Source organism: Cyanistes caeruleus, chromosome 20, assembly GCF_971803275.1.
Source record: "Cyanistes caeruleus chromosome 20, bCyaCae1.hap1.1, whole genome shotgun sequence".
In the NCBI taxonomy this organism is placed as follows: domain Eukaryota; kingdom Metazoa; phylum Chordata; class Aves; order Passeriformes; family Paridae; genus Cyanistes; species Cyanistes caeruleus.
The window spans coordinates 3,889,175-3,914,322 of NC_141720.1; the positions used below are offsets into that span (position 1 = coordinate 3,889,175).

General features: G+C 46.3%; 1 long non-coding RNA gene across 1 annotated transcript; it reads left to right on the top strand.

Moving 5' to 3' along the window:
- The first annotated feature begins 7,557 nt into the window (after nucleotides 1-7,557).
- On the top strand, nucleotides 7,558-18,160 carry LOC147649692 (uncharacterized). Its single transcript, XR_015278219.1, has 2 exons — nucleotides 7,558-16,098; nucleotides 16,200-18,160. It is a non-coding gene; the product is annotated as an uncharacterized LOC147649692 (long non-coding RNA).
- The last annotated feature ends 6,988 nt before the right edge of the window (nucleotides 18,161-25,148 follow it).

The window sequence follows — 25,148 nt, forward strand, 5'->3', positions numbered from 1 at the left end:
CTCTTATTATTTATTAATTCTTCTGTCAAGGTTAATTTGAAATACTTCTAAATAAGGCTCCTTGACAACACCTTTGTTTATGAGATTGACAGCATGCCAGAGCACGCTTCTCCATCACTTGCAGAGGCAATCTGCACAGGCTCAGGTCCCAAGAAAGGTGATCCCACTTCCTTCCTCAAACAAGATGCAATGCAAATCACCCACAGTCCTGCAGTTGTTTGTCATTAATATTTCAGGATCCAACTTTTGTTATCTGGACAGGATTCAGATTAAAATGTCGTATGTGAGGAGGGGTGCAGTGCACAACTTGCTGCCATAACTGTGAAGGCAGCCAAGCAAAGCTCCAGGCAGGAGTTCATCTCCTACATGTCTGAGATTGGGAAGGAAGAGTGAACCAGGATTTCTCAGATCATCAGAAGTGCAGCAATTACACTTCATTCTGTTGGGTTTTAATGCAGACAGAGAGACAAATGTTCCTTATTGAGAGGAGTCATCAAGAAACATGATATCTAGAAATAAAGGTAAAAACCATGGGTCAGAACCATTAGGAACAAAAAGAGTGCTAATTCTCACGGTGTAGTCTTCAGGTCTAGGAGATTAGCAGGGAAAATGTCTTACTACCTGTCTTTATTACCTTTGTTCTTTGTCTGGTTAACCTGTGAGCTCCAGACAGCAAAGCTCAGACATCTTTTAATATCTGGGGGCACCTGGTGGTCCCTGAAGGTGGCTGAGAAGTGCAGACTGCCCGGGCTCAGCACACACGTGGGGAAGAACAGAGTGCCTTGCTTGCATTTAAACTACATCCTCTGCATGTGTTTCCTTCTGAGCAGGTAATATTTCAGGTTTCTCTTCCATGGCAGTGGTTCTGCAGCTGGAGGGCTGCAGCTGGGCTCCACAAATCCCCACCAGAGCGGCACAGCCTGGAACTCACCTCTCGTTTTCCAGGTTCTCGCAGGAGAGACCCATTTGTCTGCTGCCTTCTCCTGTGCAGCTTGGATGCTCCCCTCAATGTGGATTTTTGTTTGTTTTTTCCCCTTCCTGAGAGGTGAATTAGCACAAACCTGACTTGGAGTTTTGACTGGGTTTAATGAACAATGAATGAGCGGGAGCAGAACCAGCACAAACCAGACTGTGCTGTGCACAGGGGTGGAGGTGCAGGGTATCCCAGTGCACCCAGGCTCTGGTTACTGATTTCTTCTTCTCTGTGCAGCAAAAGTGCCCAGAAAAGTAATTATTTTGACTCCTAATTCAATCTTCCTCTATTTAAATTCTGTTCATTAGAATGGGATTGTGTGAAAGTACCAGGGCGCTCTCTGGCATTAGCTGTCGCAATGGATTCAAAGGGGACATAAATGCAGGATTACACCAAGAAGCTGTAAATTTAAATCATTTAGGATGAGCCCATGTGATCAGTGGGAGCTGGGTGAGATGAGGACAGCTGAGGGAGGGGAGAAGCAATGTGAGAGATGTGAGGGGTGAAAGGTGCTGTCACAGACTCCATTTAGGAACAAAACTGCCCTAAAAGTGGAGACTCCCATTCAAAGCAGAGCAGTGAATACCCCACCACCGTGAGGTTTGGTACCTAGAGGGTTTATCCTGATCCAAAACAAGTCCTTTCCCTTCTCAATATTTTTCTTAGCCTGCCATGTTGTGTCTTCTCTGCTCAGGGTTTTCAAAGCGTGGTAAGGGAATTGGGAACTGCACGCTGTGGGATGTCCGGGCCTTTGAAATTTTAGGCCTAAAACTTCATGGCCTTTGAAGCAGGAAAAAAATTCCTCACTTTATGTTTGGGAAGCACCAGGCATCACCAGACCCTGGTGTCAGATGTTGGAGGGTTTGGATAACACAAATAAAATTAAAAAAAAAACAACAACAAAAAAACAACAAAAAAAAAACCAAAAAAAGGCAGATAATATGGCACAAGTGCATTTTGAGGTTTCTGGATGTTTACGTAAATTTTTTCAATTTACATATATTAATGCCTAAGATTATGTCCTTTCCCCATAAATATTACATGGGGAAATTTCACAGAGCATGGAAGTGGCTAGTCACACGAGAGGTTTTGCAAGTTATCCCCCTAGCACAAATAAAGGCTGAAATATCAGAGCATGCCATTCACAAGTGATGTGGATGAGCATTATCCCACTACCCCCATGCACACCCCTGCAGAGCAGGAACTCTGATAACCTTGTGTTTCCTGTACTGCTGTCCCTCGCCCCTCACTGGACCCCATTCTTCCACATAAAGCCCTGTTAGATAAGAAGAAGAGATGATTATTAAGATGGGAGCAGAAGAGCATCCACCCAAGGAATACCAATGAAGCTGTATCTCGGTGTGTGCACACCCTGAGCCCTTTTCCCAACAAACCATCAGATACAGGCAAGGAGTGACAACCAGTAAGTGATTCCTGCCATCAGCAGAACTCATGGGAGCCGCTGGTACCCGGAATTTTCTCCCTGCAAAAGCAGAAAGGTAAAGATCTGGTGAGTGCTGAGCAGCGCCTTGGGGGCACCATGACCCAGGCTGGCAGCACAGGGACACAGGAGAGCAGAAATTCCCCTTCAGGAGTGGAGACCTTGCCCAGGGAGTGTGGGATAAGCTCAGGCAGGGATTTATGGCAGATCAAGAGCCATTGGTGAGGGGCAGCTCTGCAGGCTGGAGCCCTGGATCAAATCCAGAGCTGCAGAGAAGTGGCCATGGTGGCATCAGCTGTGACTAACACCAGCTCTGGATTCAGCTGCCCTCCACACGGTGGGAGATGTGCTGGGGCAGCTGCAGCGTGGCCTGGAGTCAGGTTTAGTAAAGCCTTACTGACAAACACCCACAAAGCCCATCTCCTTTATCCCAGAGCAGTCCAGGTGTCTGGGGATACAATGGAAAGCAGCCACGATCACATTGAGAACTTCCAGTTTTTCCTTAGGCAGCAGACACACAGCTCCTCTGGGGGAAGGGGAGAGGAGCAGAGACACCAAGAGATTCCCCAAATCTGACCATAACCCCTCCAGCCCCACAGTGAGCTCAGCTCTCTGGGCACAGCTCTAGGGGCAAAACACTGGGTGCAGTTACTCAGTAAAATGGTACCACAGCTCCAAGAGAGAAATCCAGTTTTAGAATTCTTATTTTCCAGTATTTTCATTTTAAAGCAGGTTTTTTTTTTTATACTGGTATCACCAGTCTCCACATCCCCTATTTATTCTGGCCCTGTTTATTTCCCTAATCATTTTTTCCCCCTTCTTCCCCCTGAATTTCCTAAGTAACATCCCAGTGAGGTAGAAACAAGCTGACCATATATTTTCAACCCACTTCTATTTCTTAATTTTAAAATTAAAACCAAAAGCTGGGAAATGGGATGAGTAGCTTTATTTCTCTTTCCTGTCACTGGCTGGCTGGGTTACCTGGTCAGAACTCCATATCCACCTCCAGTGAATTTGTGATTCTGAGCAATCACTGTCTCAATACCACTGCAAGAGGAAAAAATTCAATAAACAGGACCAAAATGTGCATGTGCCCACCCAGACTGGGGGCCAGCCTTCACAGCCCCTCTAAGGCAGTTCAGTACTTGGATTTCAACCTTGAACTTTGGCCGTGGCTGCTGATTCCCAGGCATGCCCACTTTGCAGTTCTCTGTTCCTGAAATGACACTAAATCACACTTCGTGAGGTGAAAAAGATCATAAAGGAGCAACAAAGGATCAGCAAACATAAAATAGAAGAATGGCAGCCTCCCCACCTTACACTGCAGAAATCAAAGGGAGTTTTCAAACAGCCCCATTTCCAGTCAGCTGGAGATTTAATTCACACAGTAATTTACTGTGTCTGCACTTTTTCTGCTCCCCAACTTCCTCCTGCTCTTCTTTTGCTCAATAATTACTTTTTTCCTGGCCTATAATAAGAGGAACTTAATGCCCAAACCTTACATGCAAATAAGCTTTTCCCTCCTGTGTGTGCTGGGCAGAGGGGGAATGATAAGGGAGATTCATGGGGGGCAAAAAAAATAAAAAAAAATAAAAAAGCCATTTATTGCAAAGAGCTTTTGTATTGTAAAGTAATTCTAGTATTTCAAGGGAAGGGGACAAGTTCACAGACAAAATTATGCCAGCTGAGACTGTTTGATTCTGCAATTTTCTTTGCATGCTGTTGGGGCCAGTGATGGCTCTGGATTTGTGGGTGTCTGTCTCCAGCCCAGCATTTCTGTTCTCAGGGCACTTGAGCACAATCTCTGCCTTGTTAACTGTTTCCTCTTCTGGTGAGGGAGTTGTTTTCCTGGGGGTTTTTATTACATAATGGCTCAGTGGGAAACTGAGCAGAAGAAACATTTTCATAATTGATGGCTCAATTTCAGTCCTGAAAACACTCAATGGCTCTTTCAGCCTCACTAACACTGGAAATTATTAGAAATTATAAACTGAGATGTGGGCTGGAGCATATAAAAATGGACAAGTACCAAAAACCACAGGCTTGATGGGTTTCCACGTGGAAGGGAGGGGAAGATGGGTCCAGGTTCTTGCAGAATTTCAAAGCACTAAGCATGAGAATAACTTTTTGGGGGTGGGGGGGAAAGAAAGAGTGCAAAGGTTCAGGGCTACATCAGAAGCAGCTGTGAAGTTGATCTGTAAAAAGTAATGAAGTTTAGAATAGAGATTTTCATCAGAATTTTTCAGAGAGGTCTCCTAAAGGACCTTGCTACCCTCAGACAGACCAGGACCATCTTCTTCTCCTCCCCTTCTCTGTGAGAGCTCCTGGATTTTGGGCTCAGCTCCTAGAGGAAGACCTGTGATGTTCTCTGTGTTCACAAGCACAGGGAAGGATCATCAGAGAGGGGATCTGCAATTCTGAGCCAAGCAGCAAACATGATGGGTCAGAGAAACACCTGCATTAAACCCTGATGTGGCCAATCCAGAGTTAATTCAGAGTTTTTATGATTAGATGCATAACTTTTATTTCAGTATTTCTACATAGGCATCAACCTGAGGGGCCATTGATTAATTTAAAAACATGCATTTTTTGCCTTTTTTTTTTATTTTAAGTAGATAGCTGCAAGCTTGGCTTTCTTTTAATGCAAATGACCTTATTTGGATCTGCTGACATTAGAAAGCATTGTAAGCATTCTGAATCTAACATGGAAGCAGAGAAAGCAGAATATTCCATCAGCTCATTTTATGAGTTCCATTTGAATTGGGAAGAAAAGAAAAAAAAAATTTAAATAAATAAAGGGAAAGGAAAACAGCTACAGTCATAAGAGAGGATTTGCTGGTTCTCTGTCCCCTGGCATTCTGTCCCTCCTCCCATTTCAATCGCTTCAGGGACTTGCTGCAGCCATGGGATTAATGAACACCTAATGCCATCTCTGCTTTACAGCCTGGAAAGGCTCTTGTTTAGTTTACATTGATTTTTCTTTTCTGATGCATTTGCAGAATGTGAGATACCGATGGTGGGAAACACAGATAGAGGGGGGGAGACGTGAGAGAGAGAGAGAGAGAGATTCATCCCCTGCCTGCTGCTCCTGGAAATGCTCCTAGACTTTGGAGCCTGCAGACACTTCCAGCAGCAAACACCCACTTACTCTTCCCTGCCATCCTAGAGGACACAGGAAGGGCAGCAGTGATGATCTCGCTCTCTGGTGGGCTGGTGTTATCCATCACTCAGGAGCAGGCAGGGAATGCACTGCTCTACAATTCCCCACACACAGGTCCCTCCTGTGGCACTCTGGTCCTTTATACTTCAGCTTTGTTTTTGGTATAATTGCTGTTAGCAGGACTGAGGTAGTGCCTGGGATCTTCCATAAATGAATGGTCATGATGAATTCCATAAATGAATGACCATGCTCAGGAGGAAGTTTAATCCCTGCTTTCCTGGCAGTGCAGAGCCACCCTGGTAAACACAGGTGGGCAAATCTCACAGGTCTGCATGAGATCACAGGGAGGGACAAGGGGCTTGTGAAATTAGGATTTTTCTGAGACATCAACCCCTTCTGCACTACTCAGCATCACATCCCAGTGTTTCTGCTCCAACCAGAAGGGAAGGGAGCCAGCCATGTCCTCTGGACCTGTCTGCAGAGAGGAGTTGGGAGCACAGCCCACATCTCTTTTCAGTGCCATCACTCTTCCTCCTAAGGAAGCGCTGAGACAAAGGAATGCTGCTGTCCCCTGCACATTTGGGGTGAAATGACCACGTCAGCAGAGCAGATCAGAGCAGCTTTGGCAAGATCAGTGAGGTAGAAAGATCTCCAGGAGCTGCTCACATTCCCCAAATCCTCGCCAGGAACGTCACGAGACTTGACAGCTCTTCACTCTTTTATTTATTAGAACCATACCCAGGTGCCACCCATCAGCAACAGAGCGAAGATGGATGCTCTCTTAGTTAGGATGTTAAAATGCAGCCTAAACCAGGCTGGCATTTAGCAACAGTGACAAAATCACAGCGTGAGAGTGAAGAGTGGAAAATGACATCCTGTGACCATGTCTCTCTCTTATCTTCAGCATCTTTGGTGTCAGCTTGATGTCTTTTTGGGACAATCTAAAAACAGAGGCCAGGCAGAGTTAAGGGAATAAAAAGCAGTTCTATTTATTGAGGGGCCTGCAGGGACATTTTGGGCAGTCAAAGCCCCCAGGGGCTGCACCCAAAATGAGCCACGACTCACAGGTTTCCCACTTTTATAAGTTTGGTCCATTTGCACATTGGGGTTCATCCCCCAATTCCAGCTGCAGGGAATGAAGTCATTTCCCCCAAGTTTGCTGCCCCCAAGTCCCTTTTGTTTCCATCTCTGGGGCCTGAGGCACTGAGGTGTCCTTGGTTGCCAGGCCTGGAGAGGAATTGCTGTGTCTGCCCAAAGTGGGGGAGCAGCAGCTCCCAGTGTGTGTGGAGTTTAGAGTTAAACACTGAAGAACTGCAGGATTACAAATATACGGAAAATATTAAGTTAAAATCTTTAAATAAAATATTTAAGTTAAAATCCCAAAATATTTAAGTTAAAATCCCAAGGCATCACACTCTGTAAAGCTCTTGGAACAGAAGATGGAGGGAAGGCTGGGAATGAAGCTTAAATCAGCCCAGCACCACCTGGGGTCCATCTTCTGCCCACCCAGTGAGTGGGTGACCCCTCTGAAGAGAGAAGTCTCTCCCAGCCTGCTCCAGATGTGGGATCTTCAAGGGCATTCAGGGTGCCTCAGCAGAGTTTGGACTCCCTGTGAGCACCAGCTGAAGGATGGAGAAGGTAGAGAGGAAGGAAGGCTGGTGCCAGCCCGTGTCCCCTTGCAGTGCCACCCGTGCCAGTGAGTGACAAGCTGTGTCCCAGCAGCTGCAGGAGCACTGGACTGTGAGTGAAGCTGCTCCAAAGGCTCCTCCTTCCCTTTCAGCCCCCACCACTCACCCTCCCTGCCACCATCCCCTGTCACATCGTGCCAGCAGCTCCTGGCAAGTGGGTCACGAGGCTTTTCTTCCCACTCCCAGCAGTTCTTCTCACTCTGCCATGAAAAGGAGTAAATTGTAGTTCAAACGAGCATGACCCCGAGCTTGGCTGTCATCAGGACAGCTTTTTAGAAGACATTTAATGCTTAATATGGAGCTCTTGACAGAAATGAGCTGTTCCTTGCAAGGCTCCTGACAGACTGCTGGAGAGTCTCAGGAGGAACAAAAGAGATTTATAGGAAAGAAAGTTTTGTATTACAGGAAAGAGAAAAAATAGGAATGCGGTTGTTAAAAGAGAAAAAAACCCAGGGAAATGAAAGGAGCCCCGGTGATAGGTCCTGTTTCCCATCTAGCTGAATAAAGAGACTTGCAAACATTGAGATTAATCTTGGGAAATAACTAGTACCATAAGTTTTCATTGCAAGAAATTACATGTTGTCATCATGATTATTTATTTATTTATTTTTTTACTCCAGTTAATAACTACATTCAGGAAATTAAAAGGAAAAATTGCATGCAGTTCTGTCGGGAAGCCTGAAGGAACAGACCAGCAATTGTGGGGAAATGGGATGCATATCTCAGCAACATTGCTTCTTTCCCCATGCATATTTTCCCATTTAAGAGAACCTGGTTTTGTTTGCTGTTTTGCAAGGTTGGCCTTTATATTTTCCTCAGGTGTCTGTAGCAGCTTCAGCTGTTTGAGGTGGATCCTGAAATCTGCAGTTGCTTTTCTTTGGCTTTCAATACTCTGAAAATTTATGTTTTTATTTATTATTCACCTCTTCCATTGTTTAACTGCGAGCAAGAAGAATTAGGAAGTGCTTTAGCTGACTGGCTGCACAGTAGAAAAGAGAGTTTTCCAACAGTCCAAAGTCTAAAATCTTTATCATCCTGTGGAGTGAATCCTGAAGGATAAACCAGTAGGAAGAAATCTTTTGAAGGACTTGGTTGCCTTAATACTCCCACTTCAATGGCCTCTAAACTCTCCAGGTGTACTTTGCACCCTACATCCATGCAGTTCTGGGTTCAGAAACACTGAAAGAGGGGACTTTCTTCATGAAGATGATTTACTGCCATGTGTTCAACTTGCAAGAGTTCTGAGCTGATCCAAGGTCTCTGCACCCTGGGACATGACCACAAAATGGGCTGAATTAAAAATACAGATATTGCAGAGACTCTGAGATGGATGCTGCAAACTGCTGCCCTTCCCCTGAAGCCAAGGGAACCATGCTGAATTTCCTCTCTTAGAAATCTGCCCTGGAATCATCACAACTTCATGGAAAGCTCTTTAAAACCCCCAGACTTTCTTCAGCAGAGAGTGAAGATGCTTAGAGATTAAAATGCCTGCCAAGGGTGGGACATTCACTGGCTGTACCCTAGCAAGGGTGGGATGGTCCCTGGCAAGCAGCAAGAGAAGAGGGAGAAGGGAAAAATCTCCTGACAGTAACTGATTGCATTCAGGGCTGATCTGCACTGCAGACCCAGAGCAGAGGGACAGACTCGGGGATGCTCCCTCAAAACACTCAAAGAAGACCAGAGGAGCCTCCAGCCTAAGCAGTGGATGCTTTTTCTGGTGAGCAGAGGTTTGTCCTTCCACTGCCTGAGCTGTCCAGGCTGCAAGAGCCCTCAGCACAGCCCAGGCCAGCTGTAATGCTCTTTATTGTTTTATTTTTACCACAAGAGCACCTCAGAGAAATAACTGAGGATCAACACTCTGTCACATTAAAGAACTTAAAGGAAAGTGAGTAGAAAGGCTTGACTGTGCCCTGGAGATCCTGCAATTTAATTGAAATTCCAGGAACACGCCCAGATTTGAGGAAGGGCTCAGTTGATTGGATCATTCCACAAACCAGTTTTCTCCTGTTCATCAGGAGAGAAAGTTCCTCTTCATTTCTACTTTCTAAGTAAAATCCTGCTTTCTGCCTTCCTTTTTTTTTTTCCTTCTCCAAACACAAGAGGAGAAGAGAATGAAGGGTGAGAGCTGATTGAGTGAGCAACAGCAGGGGTAACAAATGAGTATTTATCAATGTTCCTCTCCCTTCACAGCACATCAATTCTGAAGCTGCTGACAGAGGTCTCACTGTAACTGCTGGAATAACCTCCAGCAGCTAAAACTTTTATGTTCAGGCTTATGTAAAACCAACTTCTGATTAATCACTGGTGCAAAGTTTGGAAAATGAACTTTCATTCTGCCTCGGCACAGCCCTGTCCAACAAAGCTGCTCCCATTCCACCCCCATTCCTGACAGGAATTGCAGAGCCAGGCTAGCCTGGGCTCCTCCTGGGGAGTAGCAGTGCCCTTTGGAGAGCTTGTTTCCAGGTTTCTCCTGAAATCTAGGAGCAACCAAGCCAGGCAGTGCCAGCTTTCCTTATCCTCCTTGGGCAGAAGTGCTCCCTAATGCCTTTGGCACTGAGCTGGGTAAATATGCCTTTCCTTTTCTTTGTTTTTTTAACTTTTTGCTCAAGATCAGCACCTGAAATCTCTGCCTTGTTTTGTCACAGCTTTGTGGAGCTGGCTAGGTTCAGCTGCAGCGTTCCCATGTCCAGAACAGCACTCCTGAGGGTTCCTGAACAATGTGCAGGGAGAGCAGCCTCAACAATAACAGCTTAGCATCCTCAATCCAACTCCCTCTAATTACAAGTTCAGCAGCACAGACACTGCAGGAATGGCTGCAATCTCATGCTGGACACGCAGATGCAGAGCTGCAACGTGCTTGTAAAAGGTGCAAAAAGCACATTTAACCTCCTTTGAGTGGAAGTTGCCCCTTGTAATGTAAAAATCTCTCAAAGGGCAGCACAAATGTCTCGATGCCAAGAGAAGAGAGTCCCAGGGATAAATGCACACCTGTTTTGTACACATCAGAATTCCTGTCCCATGTCACACACACAAACCTCCCTTCCCATTCTGCACTGTGATTTTCTTGCCTGGCCCCATGTGTCCCTGTGGGGCTGCACTGGTCACAGTGGGAGCTGAAGGGGTGGAGAGGGGAGATTTAAGCAAACAAGCCAAGTTATCTTGCCCATTAATGAACCTCTCATCCAGCCCTGCTCTCCCCCTCATTGCTTTTGTGTCCTTTCCAGAGTGATGCCATTTTACATCCTGCTGCCTTTTATAAGCTCCTGATGTCCAATACAGATAGTTTCTTATCATCTTTCTCTTTCCAGCACTCCTGGCTTCCCAGAACCATTTTCTAAGGCCAGCTCTTTTACAATGGTTTCAATTCTTAGCTCTTCACTTTTCCAATTGTTCTTTACAGTTATGGAGGGTGGGTGACTTAAAAGCACCCTGGTTTAATTCAGCTCCCCTTGAACTCACTGGTACAGAAAAACCAAACTGAACATTTCCATTGATTTTGACAGGGGAAGAGGCAAGTGCATTGGGCTTTAGAAATTCCCCCCCTTGATGTTTTCCCATCACCCTGTTCCCTGTCATTAGCAGGCTTTGTGCCACTGCTCCCAGCTCTTGGAGGAAGTGTGCTCTTGTTTTCATTCCCTTCCCCAGCCGTCCATCTCCAGGCTTTAACACCTTTGAATTTCCCTTTCTGAGTTTGGTAAGACTGTAGCCCTGTCTTGTGGCACAATCACCACGGCTTCCTAATGGAGTTTGCTATGAGTTATTCTCAACCCCAGCTTCCTCTGCCTGGGGATACATCACAGACCCCTCTTGTGGAGACATCACCTGCAGCCCCACAGCCAAGCAGCTTTCTTCTTCTAGACAGCCAACACTATTAACCCTCAGAGGCAAACTTTTAATGAGAAATTTTCAAGAAAAGGTTTGCTTGGCATTAGAATTAACATGAGCTTCATGTATGCACTGTTCTGTGTTGTAAACTAAACTGAGGCTCAGGTTATTCCTGAGCTTGTTGCTTCTTCTTCTCTTTCCTAACACCCAATTTTGTAGTGAAGTAGAGGAGAGTGTGGCTTTAGCTGGGGTGTGGGTGGCAGCAGGAGCTTTGTCCCACACCAGTCCACCCTCACCTCCCCAGAGTTAGGCCCATGCACCCAAAGGCCAGCCTGGGGATCCTCCTGCTGATTTCCCATGGGGAATTCACCCTGAGAGCCACGTGGTTCTCCAGACTGACAGAGAGGAGCCCAGCCAGGGGCAAACCCTCACTGAAGTGTTTTATTCACCTTTATTTCTGTGTTTTATTCACCTTCAATGCCCCCCGTGCCGCAGAGCCCTGTGCTGGACCTTGGGTAGAACCCACAGTGGTGGAGAGAGGTTGCACCAAAAAGCCATCCCTGGAGCCTTTCCCACTTGCTATTCTCATGGAATACACCCCAGACAGCAGATCCCTTGTCTGAACTCAGGTGCAAACTTTAAAAATGGCTTCTAAGGTCTTATTGATCACTCCTCTCCAGGCGGTTGTACCAGACATTCCTCCCAATGCCCAAAATTATGTCTGAAATCAGTTTAGGGAATGAGCAAGTCTTTTAATTAAAACAGTCTGTTATGATGAATCTGTTATTACAAAGTCTTACCTATGTAAAACATTAATAATACAAATTTCATTTGTTTATGTCAGCACCAAGCATTAATTTTTAATGGCAAAACGTATGAGTTATGAAAGGCATTAATGCAAAACAAATCACCAACTGAGAAGGGAAAGGAAATCCATTTTTTAGGGTAAGCAGTGGGAATGAAATATTATTGTGGTTCTAACCCGGGGAAAAAAAAATATTTCTTAGGGCTCCAAGAGCAATTAAAAAAAACCCTGGGTTTTATCATCATGCTTAATATTAGTTCTATATCCAGTGAAGTTTGTGTCCATGTCATCCTGGCCATACTTTGATCCCTCTGTGAGGAAGCCTTCCACACAGAATTACTCTGATTGTCATGCAAGAAACGTGGAAGCAAATTGGATACCTGTGGAATAACAAACATCCCCGTGCTGCAAACGGGTGAGCTCACAGGGAGCCCAGAAGGGCTCGTTTGGTGGGCCAGATTCATCGTGGATGTAAACAGGAGACACTCTGTGACTTAGGACACACTCCTGCTTGCACCAGGGATAAATTAATTCCAGGTGTTAATTGCCAACTCAACCCTACATCTTAAGATTAAAATTCTGCAGAATAACTCATTTCTGAATGGAATGGGTGGGTACTGGTGGTGCTGGGCTGGTCCTGGGTCCAGGCAGAGCTGCTGTGAAATTGTAGCTTTTGATCAGATTTTGCTTCTGGAGCTCCTGGCATCCCTGCACTGAACCCTCCCCTTGACACAGGTTCCACAACAGGGAAATGTCAAGCCCTGGGCAGAGGGAAAATCATCAAGTGCTCGAGGACCAAGCCTCACAGGTACTGGGCCAGCTCTTCAGCAGGACTGACACTGCTGGCTTAAAAGGGCTTTTGGTGTCCTCTCCAAGCTGCCAGGAACATCCTTTACCCCATTAGGAACCTCCCTGACTTGCAGAAGGCCACCTGCCCTTCTCTCAGCAGAGTCCTGTGGGAACCACAGCTGGAAAGGGCTTTGGAGAGCATCCAGGAATTGTGGAAACAGCATCTGTGCAGAGCACAGGCACATCTGGGACCAAATGGTTGTGCTGACAGTGGCAGGGTGCTGGAATCTTGTTCTGTGACAACGAGGGGACAGACAGCAGATTCCAGAGTGGCAAAGCAGGAGTCAGGCCTCACTTGGTTTGTGCTCCAAGAGCTTCCAAGAGCCTCACAGGACACTGCCCTGGCACAAGATAATTAATTTATTTCTAGTTGTGGCTGCTACAGGACTGCTACAGAGCTAAAGAATGGGGACATCATCTGTTCTCAAGCTCTGTGGAACTGTGCTTTGCCTTTTTTCCCCAGCTCAAACTTCAGCAAAATAAGCAACACATCTTGTAGCTCCTGTCTCTCTCCCACACTCTTCCTTTCTCCCTTCCTATCTCTTTTCTTGTCTCATTCTAAAAAAGTTGCTGATATTAGCAATAAAGCAAGAATTTAATATCATCCTACAGGGTGCTACAACAAACTGCCCCTCGGTTCCATCGATTCCACGGGCCTGAAATATGGGAAGGCATCTGAGGGGGAAGAATACAAGATGAATTTTGCAGATATAAATTGTGTAATATTGGATTTCTCTGAAGACACGTCAGGGCTGTGCTGTGCCTGTCCCTGTGATGCCACAGGAGCTCTGTTAGCTCAGCAATAGGTTCCTGCTGGGGAAGGGCTGGGGGCAGACCACGGTATTTCATCTCAACAACAGCCCCGGCGTTCCAGAGTGTGCCACATCCACTGCTCCATGATAGAGACACACAGCCAGCCTGAGGGGACAGAAAGCCTGCCTGGGAGCAATGTCAGGCTGTTGTCTTCGTGCCAGGTGACAAACACAGGCAGGGTTGTGGCTGCAGGGGACGACGCGCCGCGCCAAATATCAAACACCATTTGAGAAGCAAATATTTGGCATGTGTGGTGCTGTACTCCATTATTTCTTCTCACACATCCACCTTTCCCCTCCATCTGCAAGTATCCAGTCAACAGGGCTGCAAAATAATCAAACCTTAGGCTTTTTCTGCTCTGTGATGTTTAGGAAGTTCATTTTCAAAGTTCGTGACTCGAGAAATGAGATTCGTTTTAGCACCCAACAGCCAAAAACCTTTCAACTTGCTTTGCCCTTCCTCTTGAGGGGAAGAGACCAGATCACACCAAAAAACTGCCTTACAGCTTCTCAGTCTTGCACTTTTCTTGGCATTTCATTTATGTTGAAAATGAAGTAGGCTCCATGCCATCCTCTCACCCCCTGAAATCAAAGCCAGAGGAGAAGCAAAACACTTCATGGCTTTGTTCTGCCACCTTAGGAGGTGGCCTGGACCTTCAACATTCTTCCATTAGGCATTATGGCTAATTTAAAATTATATTTGAAAGGACATGTGGTGCAGAATAGTAGGATATGCAGTAAAAGATATTTTCCTTCTCACTAGCAAGGAAAATCTGGTTATTAACCATTCGTTCAGAAGTCTCACGGCCAGGTCCCTGAGCCAGGCACAAAGATGATGGGCTCACATTTGTTGCAGGAACAGGATCATAAAAGTGTTGTTCAAGGTGATTTATCTCATGTTAAAATGAGATCAAAAGCCCTGTAGTGAACCAGCAAATTGAAAAGACAAACCACGCATTTTTGGTGCCATTTTTTCCCAGAATTTCAAAAGGAGGGTTTGTTTTGTTTTGGTTCTTTTTTCTGTTTCTTAGAAATGAGAGTGGAGAGTGGGGGAAAATGGGCAGTTTCTGGCCTGGGTTCCTCAAGCCACAGACTTCCTTGGAAGGCAGCACAGCCTAGTCTGCAAGTGAGGAAGTTTGTGTATATTCAATAAAAAGAACCTGAAATATACTTGAAAGAGGGAAAGGGTCAGTGTTGATAAAAGTCATCATTCTTTTTATTTATTATTAATACCTGCTTGCTGGAACTCCAGCATCAAGAAATACAGCATATCAGGCAAAACAGAGACTCCTCTCTCCACTCCCATCCACCTCTACCTGCCCAGCTGTTTTATTTTTCCTCTAACTCCAGCTCTTGCAGTCCATTGCTACTGGATCTCCTGGGAGTGTGCCTAAAGAAGCTTCCATATCAATTTGTAGTCAAGATTCTTTTTCTGGAACTGCCAAAGGGAACAACTGTGATAAGGGCTGACAGGGTTTTCAAAACTTCCCCATCTCTGAGTGTCAGAAATGCCCCCATTCTCCTGCCACAGGGCAAAGGACAGGAAATGTCTCTTGCCACAGCATCTGGTGACAATTTTTGTCCCAAGCCTGGATGTTTGTGATGTAACAGGACCATGTTTTGAGAAGGGATGTAAGACATATATACATCTGATGGGTGTTTTTAAGAAAAAGGTTTGAACCTGTGGTATGATATGTCTATCTATCATAAAAACCTTTCTAAATCTGAAATTGGCTTTCTGAGGTGGTTTATAGACCAGGAATGTCATGGGAGAACCAAATAAATACATTTAAAAAGATATATAACTTCTTCAAATGAAAAAGATCAATCAGCCTATAAATACTGTGAGGTTCTGGTGGCTGGTTTTGATGGGAGTAGGAAGAGAGTCCCTTGATTTGGGGGAACTTTTTACCCTACAAACTCTGAGAAGCACAAACCAGTCAGGAGCACTGACAGCTTGTGTGTGAAAATTCTTTACTGCTGGTACCAAGACATTTGTTCCAAATTTTGCAGCACCCTGACATGGGTGGGAATTTGAAAAAGACAAGTTTCCTCCTCTTTTATCCTGGATCAGTGCTCATCAGGTCATCCTCTTGCTCTGGCAGGGAAACTGCCCCCAGTCATGCATCCTCTACTTTCACTGGTGTCAACCACCAAACCCAGGTTTCCTCCCATCAGCTCCCTCATGCAGGAAAGTGCTCCCATGGAAAGTGTTTGCCAAGAAACATCTCCAGGCTTGTTTCATTCAGTTATAGCCCAAAATGATTTATTATAGTTATTTCAACTGTCCCAAACCTTTGCCTCACAAATTACTCATTTTATTCTTTAATGTTATTATTTGTATTATTGTAACTTCTGGTTGCAGCCCAGAACAAGGATGTGCTTTGCATTTTCCCTGTGTGGGTTGTCTGTTATTTCACTGAGGGGCCATACATGAATAAGCTGCAATTTTCCCATGTAGCACAGCCATAGTTACCTGTGCACCCACACCTGAATTCACAGCAAGAATCAATATTTGTTCACATGGATGCATCATAATATTAATGTGAGTATAAAGTGTTTGATTTGGGGTGTCCTGAACTGCAGGGGCTCAGATTTCTTCCCTTCCCTTATCTTACAAACCATTGCTTTTAACATTCCCCTCAGGATTTCCTCTGGCTGATCCCATTCCTGCAGCACACTGTGGTGTCCTGGACTGGGCTTTTGTGTGGATCTGCCAGGAGCACATCTGTGACCACATCAGCTCTTTGGACTTGTGTTCTGAGACACTGATTGCTGCAGACTGAATTTTTCTCTAATTACACCCACACCTATTTTGCTGTGCCTTGAAATCAATTCCCACCCCTGTGGCACCCCCCTGCCCTCACTGTGCTCTGGACCAGACCCCAAGTGGCAGAAATTTTCAACACTTGAATAAAAAGCTGTTCAGCCAATGAAACACTGCAGTATCAGATGCCATTTGCCACTTGAAAACATGAAAAGCACCCTTGCTTTGAAATGTGATCTTGCCCATAATGTGATTTATTCAGCACTGCTGCCTATTATTCAGTGCTTACTTTTAGCTTGAATTTTTACCAGCAATTTAAAATGAAAAACCGAAAAAAAACCAAAAGTATTCTGTTTTAATCTCATAGAAAGTTTAAAACAATTTTTTATTAGTGCATAACTCTAAAATACCACTTTGGAATAAAGAATTATCTCTCAAGCACTTACTAGATAGGCTTGACTTTACTGTTAGTTAATCTGACAGTGTTTTATTAATAATCAGCCCTTTTTGTATTGCTATTATGCATTTTTTTCTAATAATGCAGTTTATATCTCTAGCATCACCATTATAAGGAAGACTGTGAAATATCTCTCAGATTTGCTATGTAGGAACAAAGTAGATAAATATTGCTAACAAATCACAGGCACTATTTCTTGTTGAATTTCCTTGCTGTTAATAAACAATGAAATATTTAATTCCAATTTTGAGAAATATTTTTTTAGGTGGGAATCTGATTACGGTGTGGTCCACATTCACCATAAGGGAAGACAGAGGGAGTGGGTAGTCTTGTTTTATTATTTTTCCATCCTTGTTTATGATTCATTGTTGGAAAACACCCACAGCTCTCTGTTCTTGCCTTCATTTGAGAACTGTTCTGTAGTGGAAGTGGAAAAGACAGAAGCTTGAATGGGGTCTTCTTCTTCTGTTTTAGGCTTTTCATCCTGAGACACAGTGCACTGTCTTTATTCTTTATTCATTTAAACCCAGGCCAGAAACTAATGGTAAATAACTTCATTATCACGTAGGATTTAATAAGTTTATGCAGGTCTGTGACAAGCCTGTTATTGTTAACTCAATTCACTTCTCTTGTGATTCACACCAGCACAAGTGAAAGAAAACCAGGCTACCCAAGGAAATCCAGTCACAACACGGGGGCTTCCATCTCCTCATTAACCCCGACTCCTGAGCACTGAGGATTATTTCATTGTCTGCAGTGTTTGCACTCGCTCCCCTGGAGTATATCTGCAGGAATCAACACCTCATTTACACCTTTCCCCTGTCACTGGGATTGATGTGGAGTATGGATCTCTGGACACTGTGTTGGGCAGTGTTTCCAGCCTGCTCTGCTCTTCCAACCCTTCCTCTGCCTGCCCAGCCCTGCCCGCTCCTCTCAAGCCTCATGGGGCCTTGGAGAGTTACCTGTGCCTGCATCTCCAGCTTCTCACAGGAACCAAAATAAACGCTGTCTCCTCCCCTGCTGATTTCCAGGAAGAATTTGCCCCTCTGTGGGAGCTGACAGTGGTCAAATAAGAGATTTTTAGGCTTTAGGCATTAGATTGGGCCTGTGTGAAACTAAGACACACAGCTCTCTCACTCTGGCCTGGGAAATCATAAGGAGGGATCAAATCAGTTCTTGGGGAAGGAAAACAACCTTTGCAGGTGTTGTTTGTTCCTTGTTGTTTACTTGTAAGAAACAGTCAAGGGCTGTTGTTCCCAACTGTCCAGTGCTGGTGATGTGTTTGTTTGATGGCCAATAAGAATTTTACCTTTTCAGACATTCTCAGAACTGTTTATAAAAGGAGATCTGGAAGAATAAAACTGATTCTCTTTTGCAACCAAAGCTAGAGAGTCTGTGTCATCATTTTGTCATTCCTGATAGAGTGTGACTCCCCTCTCCTCACCCTGCTTTGGATCCCTCTCCTGAGTAACTTTGCACCCCTAAAATCCTGATGGGACATTGTTTGCCTACAGTCACCTAAGAGGTCACGGCAGGGCTGAGGCTCCAGCAGCTTCCCTGCCCATCTGCTGGAACTGAAGCTGGGTAGACTCAAAAGCAATTGCCATTCTCTCTTGTTCCCTCCTTGTAAGGGCAGTACCACCCACCAGCCCTAATCACATCAGAAGTGAAAAAGTTACACATCATCCAGCCAAAAAAAACCCCAAAAGTTTTCCAGTTTCTCTGATAGCACCCTGGTGATTTTGCAACTTTTGGCCAAGTCAGTAAACTATATTTCCAGACTGCTGCTCACCTAGATGTTCTGCTGTGCCCATAAAGGGTGGATTCAGTTATAAATATTTATTTTAAAAATTGATTCTGTAGAGGCCAAACTGCCTGGCCATTTCCTTCAGTGTAAACCTTCCCATTGACTTCAGTGGGTGATGATTATTAAGACTGAGTCCTTACCACAGGAGACCCATGAAATTCTAAGTTTTCCAGATCAGACATATGTGTAAAACCAGAATCTCCATCTTGGGAGAATGAGGTAAGTTCTGCAGGGCATTTTTATTCCAGGATAGATCAGTGAAATTATAAATGTCTCAAACCAATACTTCATTAAAATGGCTCAGAGATTTATGGGCCTTCAAGAGCACGAGGGTTTCTCCACCTTTGAAAACATCAAAGAAAATCAGACAAATAACTTTTCAGTCTAATCCTCCTGACCAAAAGCCCTGCTGAGCAGTCTAAGCAAAGAGCAAACATCAACACAAATGGGAGCTGGCTGCTGAAAGGAAGGCTTGATCCAGAGTGCTGGATGAGCACTAGGAGGAATGATCAGTAAAAAAGGAATTCTGCTGTATTTAATTTACGTATCCATTTTATCTGTTCCTTATCAACAGTTTTATTGACAAGGTCTTCATGCTTCCTAATTGTTTGTCCCAGATTCTTGTGCTTTTCTGCAAAGGCTAGTTTGAAAAGAGTTCAGTGGCTCCACTGTGTTATTTGTAACTCAGCCATCATTGATTTTATTCCTTTTCTAGTTTATTAAAGGGCCTGCTTTATCTCTTTTAGAACTCTCTCCACACACTCCCCAGCATTTACTCTGTTCTTTAAAGCTCTTTCTTATTCAAAACTGTCATTAATCTGTTCCACATACTTTGATCTGCCTGGTACCTTCCACTTCTTCACTTCCAGCCCTCAGCAGCTTGGAGAGTAAACAGCACAGCTCTGAACCCTTCCTGCTGCTGAAAGTGCTGCTGAGAGGCTGCTCCAGCAGAAACTGGACCAAGGAGCTCATCTCAAAAGCCTTTGGTGTTTATCTGGTCTGTCTCAGGCAGGACCAGAACGTCTCTTTTTGGGTATCAGCCTGCAGGGAGTGAATGTCAAACAGCATCTTTGCCTCCAGCCACACCACTCGTGGAAGTTTGTAGCAGTCAGGGTGGAAAATCTCCCTCCCCTCTGCTGCAGAGAGGCTCAGGCCCCTGGATAAGGAGAAGGGGCTGTGATCTCTCAGGTGAGAACCACTGCAAACGTGCAGTGTGAGACCTCAGCTCCTCTCCCAGGATCATCACAAGCAAACAGCTCAGGGAGCAAGGCCCTGGAAGCTGATCCAGAAGGATTTCAGTAGACATTCCTGTGTGGCACCCTTAGCATCCGTGGTTTGAACCTCTGCAACGTTGTGTGCAGTGCTGAGAAAGGACACCAAAAACCAGAGCTCCTTAAAGGGATCTGGGGAAAGTCCCACATGGAGAAAAGGCTGTTCTGTCCAGGGACAAATGCAAAAGGAATGTGGGGAGGTTGTGTGGAATGAGGGCCAGGCTGGAGCAGGTGGCTGGGAGCTCTGCTCTGAGGGTCTCAGGACAGGAGAACAAAGAGGCAGCTGATGGGATTTTAAGGAGCAGAGAATTCCAAACCGATAGAAAGGATTATTTATTTCTTCCCTGCCTGTTTCACTGCCAGTGGAAAGCTCTGAGAACAAGAATTTAACAAGTTTGCTGGGGGGCTGGCCACTCACTTGGCTAAGGAGAATGCCTGGAATTAGAGCAGTAAAGGCTACAAATGCTTGGAAGAGACTTCACATAATTCTCCTAGAAAACAGCGTGAATTAGAGAGTCAGAGGGAGCTGGGGGGAGATGGATAATCCTGCACTGGGTCCCTTCCAGCCCAGGATATTCTGTGATTCTGTCATGTTTGTTCTGTTGTGTTTGTGTCCTCTTTAGAAGCATCTGGCCACAGCCACAAGCTGGTACTACAGTCACAGTCTGATCCAGGCTGACAATTCTATGGTCATTTTCTGGTGTCCCTCAGTTGCTTCTCTTGCCTCCTCCACCTGGTTAAAGCTGATTAAAAATCCTGAAATTAATTTCACACAACAATTCCAAACTGTTTTCATCCTGAAAGGTTAAAAATAAGCTCCTTTTTTTTTTCTTTGCTTTGCTCTTTTTTTTTTTCCCCCTCAGGATCTTCCCTCAATGTTTTAATGAAAACATTTACTGCAAACACAGGTGTTAATAAACCAAATATGTCAGTGCATTTGGAAAATGTTTACAATTCAAGACTGAATATTTTAGGAAAAAACGTGGTTTTAATGGAAAATACACTTTCTTAATATTTTTAATAAAAAGGCTGTGTTTATTATTGTCTTTTAAAATACTCTGAAAAAAAACATGGGCAACTCAAGTCTTACAGACGAGTTTGAACAGCCCTGACAGGGATTAGGAGAGCAGCAGGTTTCATCTCAGAGCAGGCACCACCAGGTGAGAGGGACTGAAAGATTTATCAGCGGCTGAGGAGCAGAGGAGAGAGCTGAGGAAGCCAAGGCCAGCTCCTGCTGGCAGCAGCAGCAAGAGAAAATCCTTTTTGGAGAGGGGCAGGACTCGCTGGCTGCTCCTTGGGGGCTCCTGGCGGTTCTCCCTGGGTTATCCCTCATCCCTTCCCTCTCCAGGGGACACCAGGGCGCTGTGCTCCCGATGGAACCGATGGGATGGGGCTGCAGGCAGGCGGTGCAGCTCTCTCCGTGTCCCCTGACACCTGGAAAGGAGCCGCTGCTCCCTCTACTCCTGCCGAGCTGCAGAGGGATGGAGGGATCAGGGATGGAGGGAGGGATGGATGGAGGAACAGAGGGATGCAGGGATGCAGGGATGCAGGGATGGAGGAACAGAGGGATGGAGGGATGGAGGGATGGAGGAACAGAGGGATGGAGGGATGGAGGGATGGAGAGATGGAGGGATGGAGGAACAGAGGGATGGAGGGATGGAGAGATGGAGGGATGGAGGAACAGAGGGATGGAGGGATGGAGGGATGCAGGGATGCAGGGATGCAGGGATGGAGGAACGGAGGGATGGAGGGATGCAGGGAGGGATGGAGGGATGCAGGGATGGAAGAACAGAGGGATGGAGGGATGGAGGGATGCAGGGACGGAGGGATGGATGGAGGGATGCAAGGATGCAGGGATGCAGGGATGGAGGAACGGAGGGATGGAGGGATGCAGGGATGCAGGGATGCAGGGATGCAGGGATGCAGGGATGCAGGGATGCAGGGATGGCCATCAGCGGAGCCTCTCATTAGGCAGGAATGGGGAGCACATCCCCGCGGCTGCTACGTGCTCAGCCCTCCTGGAACCATCCCAGGGACTTCAGGTTCCCCCTGCCTGCCGTTTTGTCCCTTTGCCACTCGTTCACTGATGCTCTGTTTTCTCCCACGCTGGCTGAAACCTCTGCTATTAAAGCAAAAAACCCTCCGCGTTTTCCCTGCTGGCACGGGATGTAAATCCACGCAAGAAGGGGACATGGGGAGCTGGGGGAGGGCTGCAGGCCATGTCCCCGGCATTGGCAGGGGCTGGTGGCAGCAGGGATCGCCTCCCCGGGCTGCAGGCAGCCCCTGTGCCCGAATGCGCCGCAGGGAGGGAGGGAGGGCTCGCACGGCTGCCGGAGCTGGCTGTCAGCACGGCTCGCAGCTTTCCCGAGAAACAGCCAGCAGCAACAGGGAGGATGTCTAACACCTTCCCTCTGCTCGGGAAAAGTCAAATCAAATCAAAGACTCCTGTAAAATCGGCCTCCGGCCTCATCTCCCGTGCGCACCCACCTGCGTGCGGCAAGGCTGGCTCCCGGCTCCCGAGCATCCAGCTGCGGCCACATCTGTCCTTCTCCCAAAAACAGCCTCTCTGCCAGGGTCTGCCATGTGGCCTGGGCTGGCTCCTGGCTCCTGGCATCCCTCGCTGCCCGGTGGGGCTCGGGTTTCTCTTTGTGCCCTGTCCTGGCTGTGGCTCCTCCAGGAGAGCGCCTGTGCCCCGGAGCCCAGAGGGACGGGTGGGTGCGGGCTCAGCTCCCTCCCTCTCCACAGCCCGCACTGCCCCTCGCTCTCCAAAACACTAATGCCGCCTCCCAAGTCAAATTCTCCCTTTGGAAAAGCCTGGACAAAAGGTCCTGCCTGAGACTGAAGCACACAAGGGCTTGGCTGGGAGCTGCTGGCAGCTGTGCAGGTGGGGATGGGGGATGAGCTCACACGCTCATCTCAGCCTGAATCAGGGATGGGGTGAAGATCCCACGAGCTCTCAGAGGCCTCTGCTTGCTGTGTTCCCCCACATGCTCACAAAGAAACCAATTCTTTAGTTCCACACCTGCACAGCTCTATGGCACAGCCTGGAGCTAGGAATTTTGCAGCAGAAGGGCTTTAATTTTTCCCTAAATACGTTGTTATCGCCATTATTATTTCGTAATTAAAATAAATTTCTGCGCTCTTTGGTTTTACTGCTTTGTTCCTAATTAAACAGCTCAGCACACCCAGCCACCACTGTGGGCACAACTGAAGGTCCCCATCAGTTTACCTGTGGCAGTACATAACTCCACTCTCTGTCAATATTGCAAAACCCTTGTAACAGCTGCAGAGCAAGTTTATCTGTGCCAAAGAAGCACCCCAGGAGTGCTGCTGGAGCCTGTTGTCAGCACTGGGGGGATATTCCAACGTTCCAACACGCCACAGCATCAAGGTATAGATCAACAGCCCCCCCACCAGCCTCAGACTGTGTGTGAAGGGAAAGAGATAAAGGTATTGTCATTAAAAAAAAACAAAACAAAACAAGTCCCCACCCTCCAGAGCCACATGCCAGTGAGCCAGATCTATTCAGCTCTGGGAGTCTGATGCTTAAAACTAAAAAGTTAATTTCAACTAAATTTTCCCAATTTTAAAAAAAATAAAAATATGCTTTAAAAATTAAATAAAGGGTTACAACTACAAGCTGTTTCAGCAAAGCCTCCTCGACAGATAATCGGATTTACATAATTGGGTGCTGGTGGGTCTTCAACAAATCATCAACGTGGCAGTGTGTTTATTACAGCCACTGCTCTTCCCAAATAGCTCCTGGTGCCCAAAATACACCACAGACAGCTGAGGAGGAGACAGAGATGTGGCTGCTTCTCAGGCACAGGAGAAACACAGAGGCTGGGACTGATCTCCAGGAGGATTTGCTGCGTATCAAGAGCTGTGAGCTCAGTTTGAGAACAGGCTGGGGCTCCTTTGGCTTGGACACAAGGCCCGAGACATTTATAAGAAAATATTAAAGGAGACACACATCAGCTTAAAATCAGTTGCATTTTTTGTCTGCATCAACAGCTGTTGTTCTGGTTCTTCTCCCTGACCCCCCTCCATGAAAAACACAAATTCCACAGAGGGAAAAATAACTTCAGTCCTACTCAGAGGCAGCACTTGCACCTCTAAGCCATAGAGAGGAGAGGAAGTGCTGTGCCCTGAGGATGGAGGCACTTCTGTTTGCAGGACTGCATTGATCACCCACCTTCCAGCAGCTCTGTGTGCCCCCTGAGCTGTGATCCTTCTGCTGCACATCCAAAAGAGGAGACAAATCCCTCTCCAGGACGGTGGGGCTGAACGTGGCAGCAGGAGAGAGCCTGGCACAGCGCACAGATAATGCCACGTGCCAGGGGCAGCCAGGGAACAAAGGCCATTTGTGAGCGGGGAAATGGGATTGCCAAAAGAGATGGAACAGAAATGAGGTTTTAATCCCCCAGCCCAATCTTGTCCAGCACCGCCTGTCTGCCAGAGAGGGATTTTATCACTCTTGTCCACAGGGAACTCTCCTGACCTTCGCTTTGCTGGAGCCTGGAAGAGCAGTGCACGTCTGTGAGATGTGTGAAGACAAGTTTTCAAAGCACACAGATGCTGCAGTGAGCTCTCTGGGGCAGAGCACAGCCCTCAGCTCTGCAGGGCCTGCAAATCCAACAGCTCCAGCAGCTTGTTCTGTGCTCTGCACTGCCACCGAGCTGACGGACCCAAACACCTCGGGACCCCTGCATTTCCCACACCAGATGAAAACACTCTCCCCTATTTGCATTGGAGGGCTCTCCAGGTTAAAGAGGGAGAGAAAACTGTGTACAATACCCACAGCTATGCTGCACAGGAGGCTGACTCGAGTGTTTGCTTCAAAATCTAGATTTCCTTCTATTGTACAAGTGTTTTCCATACCCCATTCCCCCACCAGCTCATCCCCTCTGCCTGCCTGTCTGCCAGACAGACCATGCCAGCACTAGCATTTCTCAGCTGCCAAAACCTGTTGGCCTGGGACTTCATTTCTCTGTATCACAATCTACCAGCAGAAACCTTGTCATTGCAATTCCTCACATATTTTCTTCTGCTCTGTTTTTCTCTTTTTTTTTATATATATCTCTGGAAATCTCACTGGCTCATGGCTGTAGGCTATTACTAGACTAGAACAGGACTTTTTCTCAGCCCTAAACAAAATGAATACGGCAAAAAAAAGCAGTCACAACAAAAGAAAAAGCTAATGATTGGAGTAATAATCATCAGAGTTCCCATCTGCCCTGGGGCAGGAGGAAGGGTGAGAAGGGACATGGGAGGATCACAGGGCTGTGTTGGA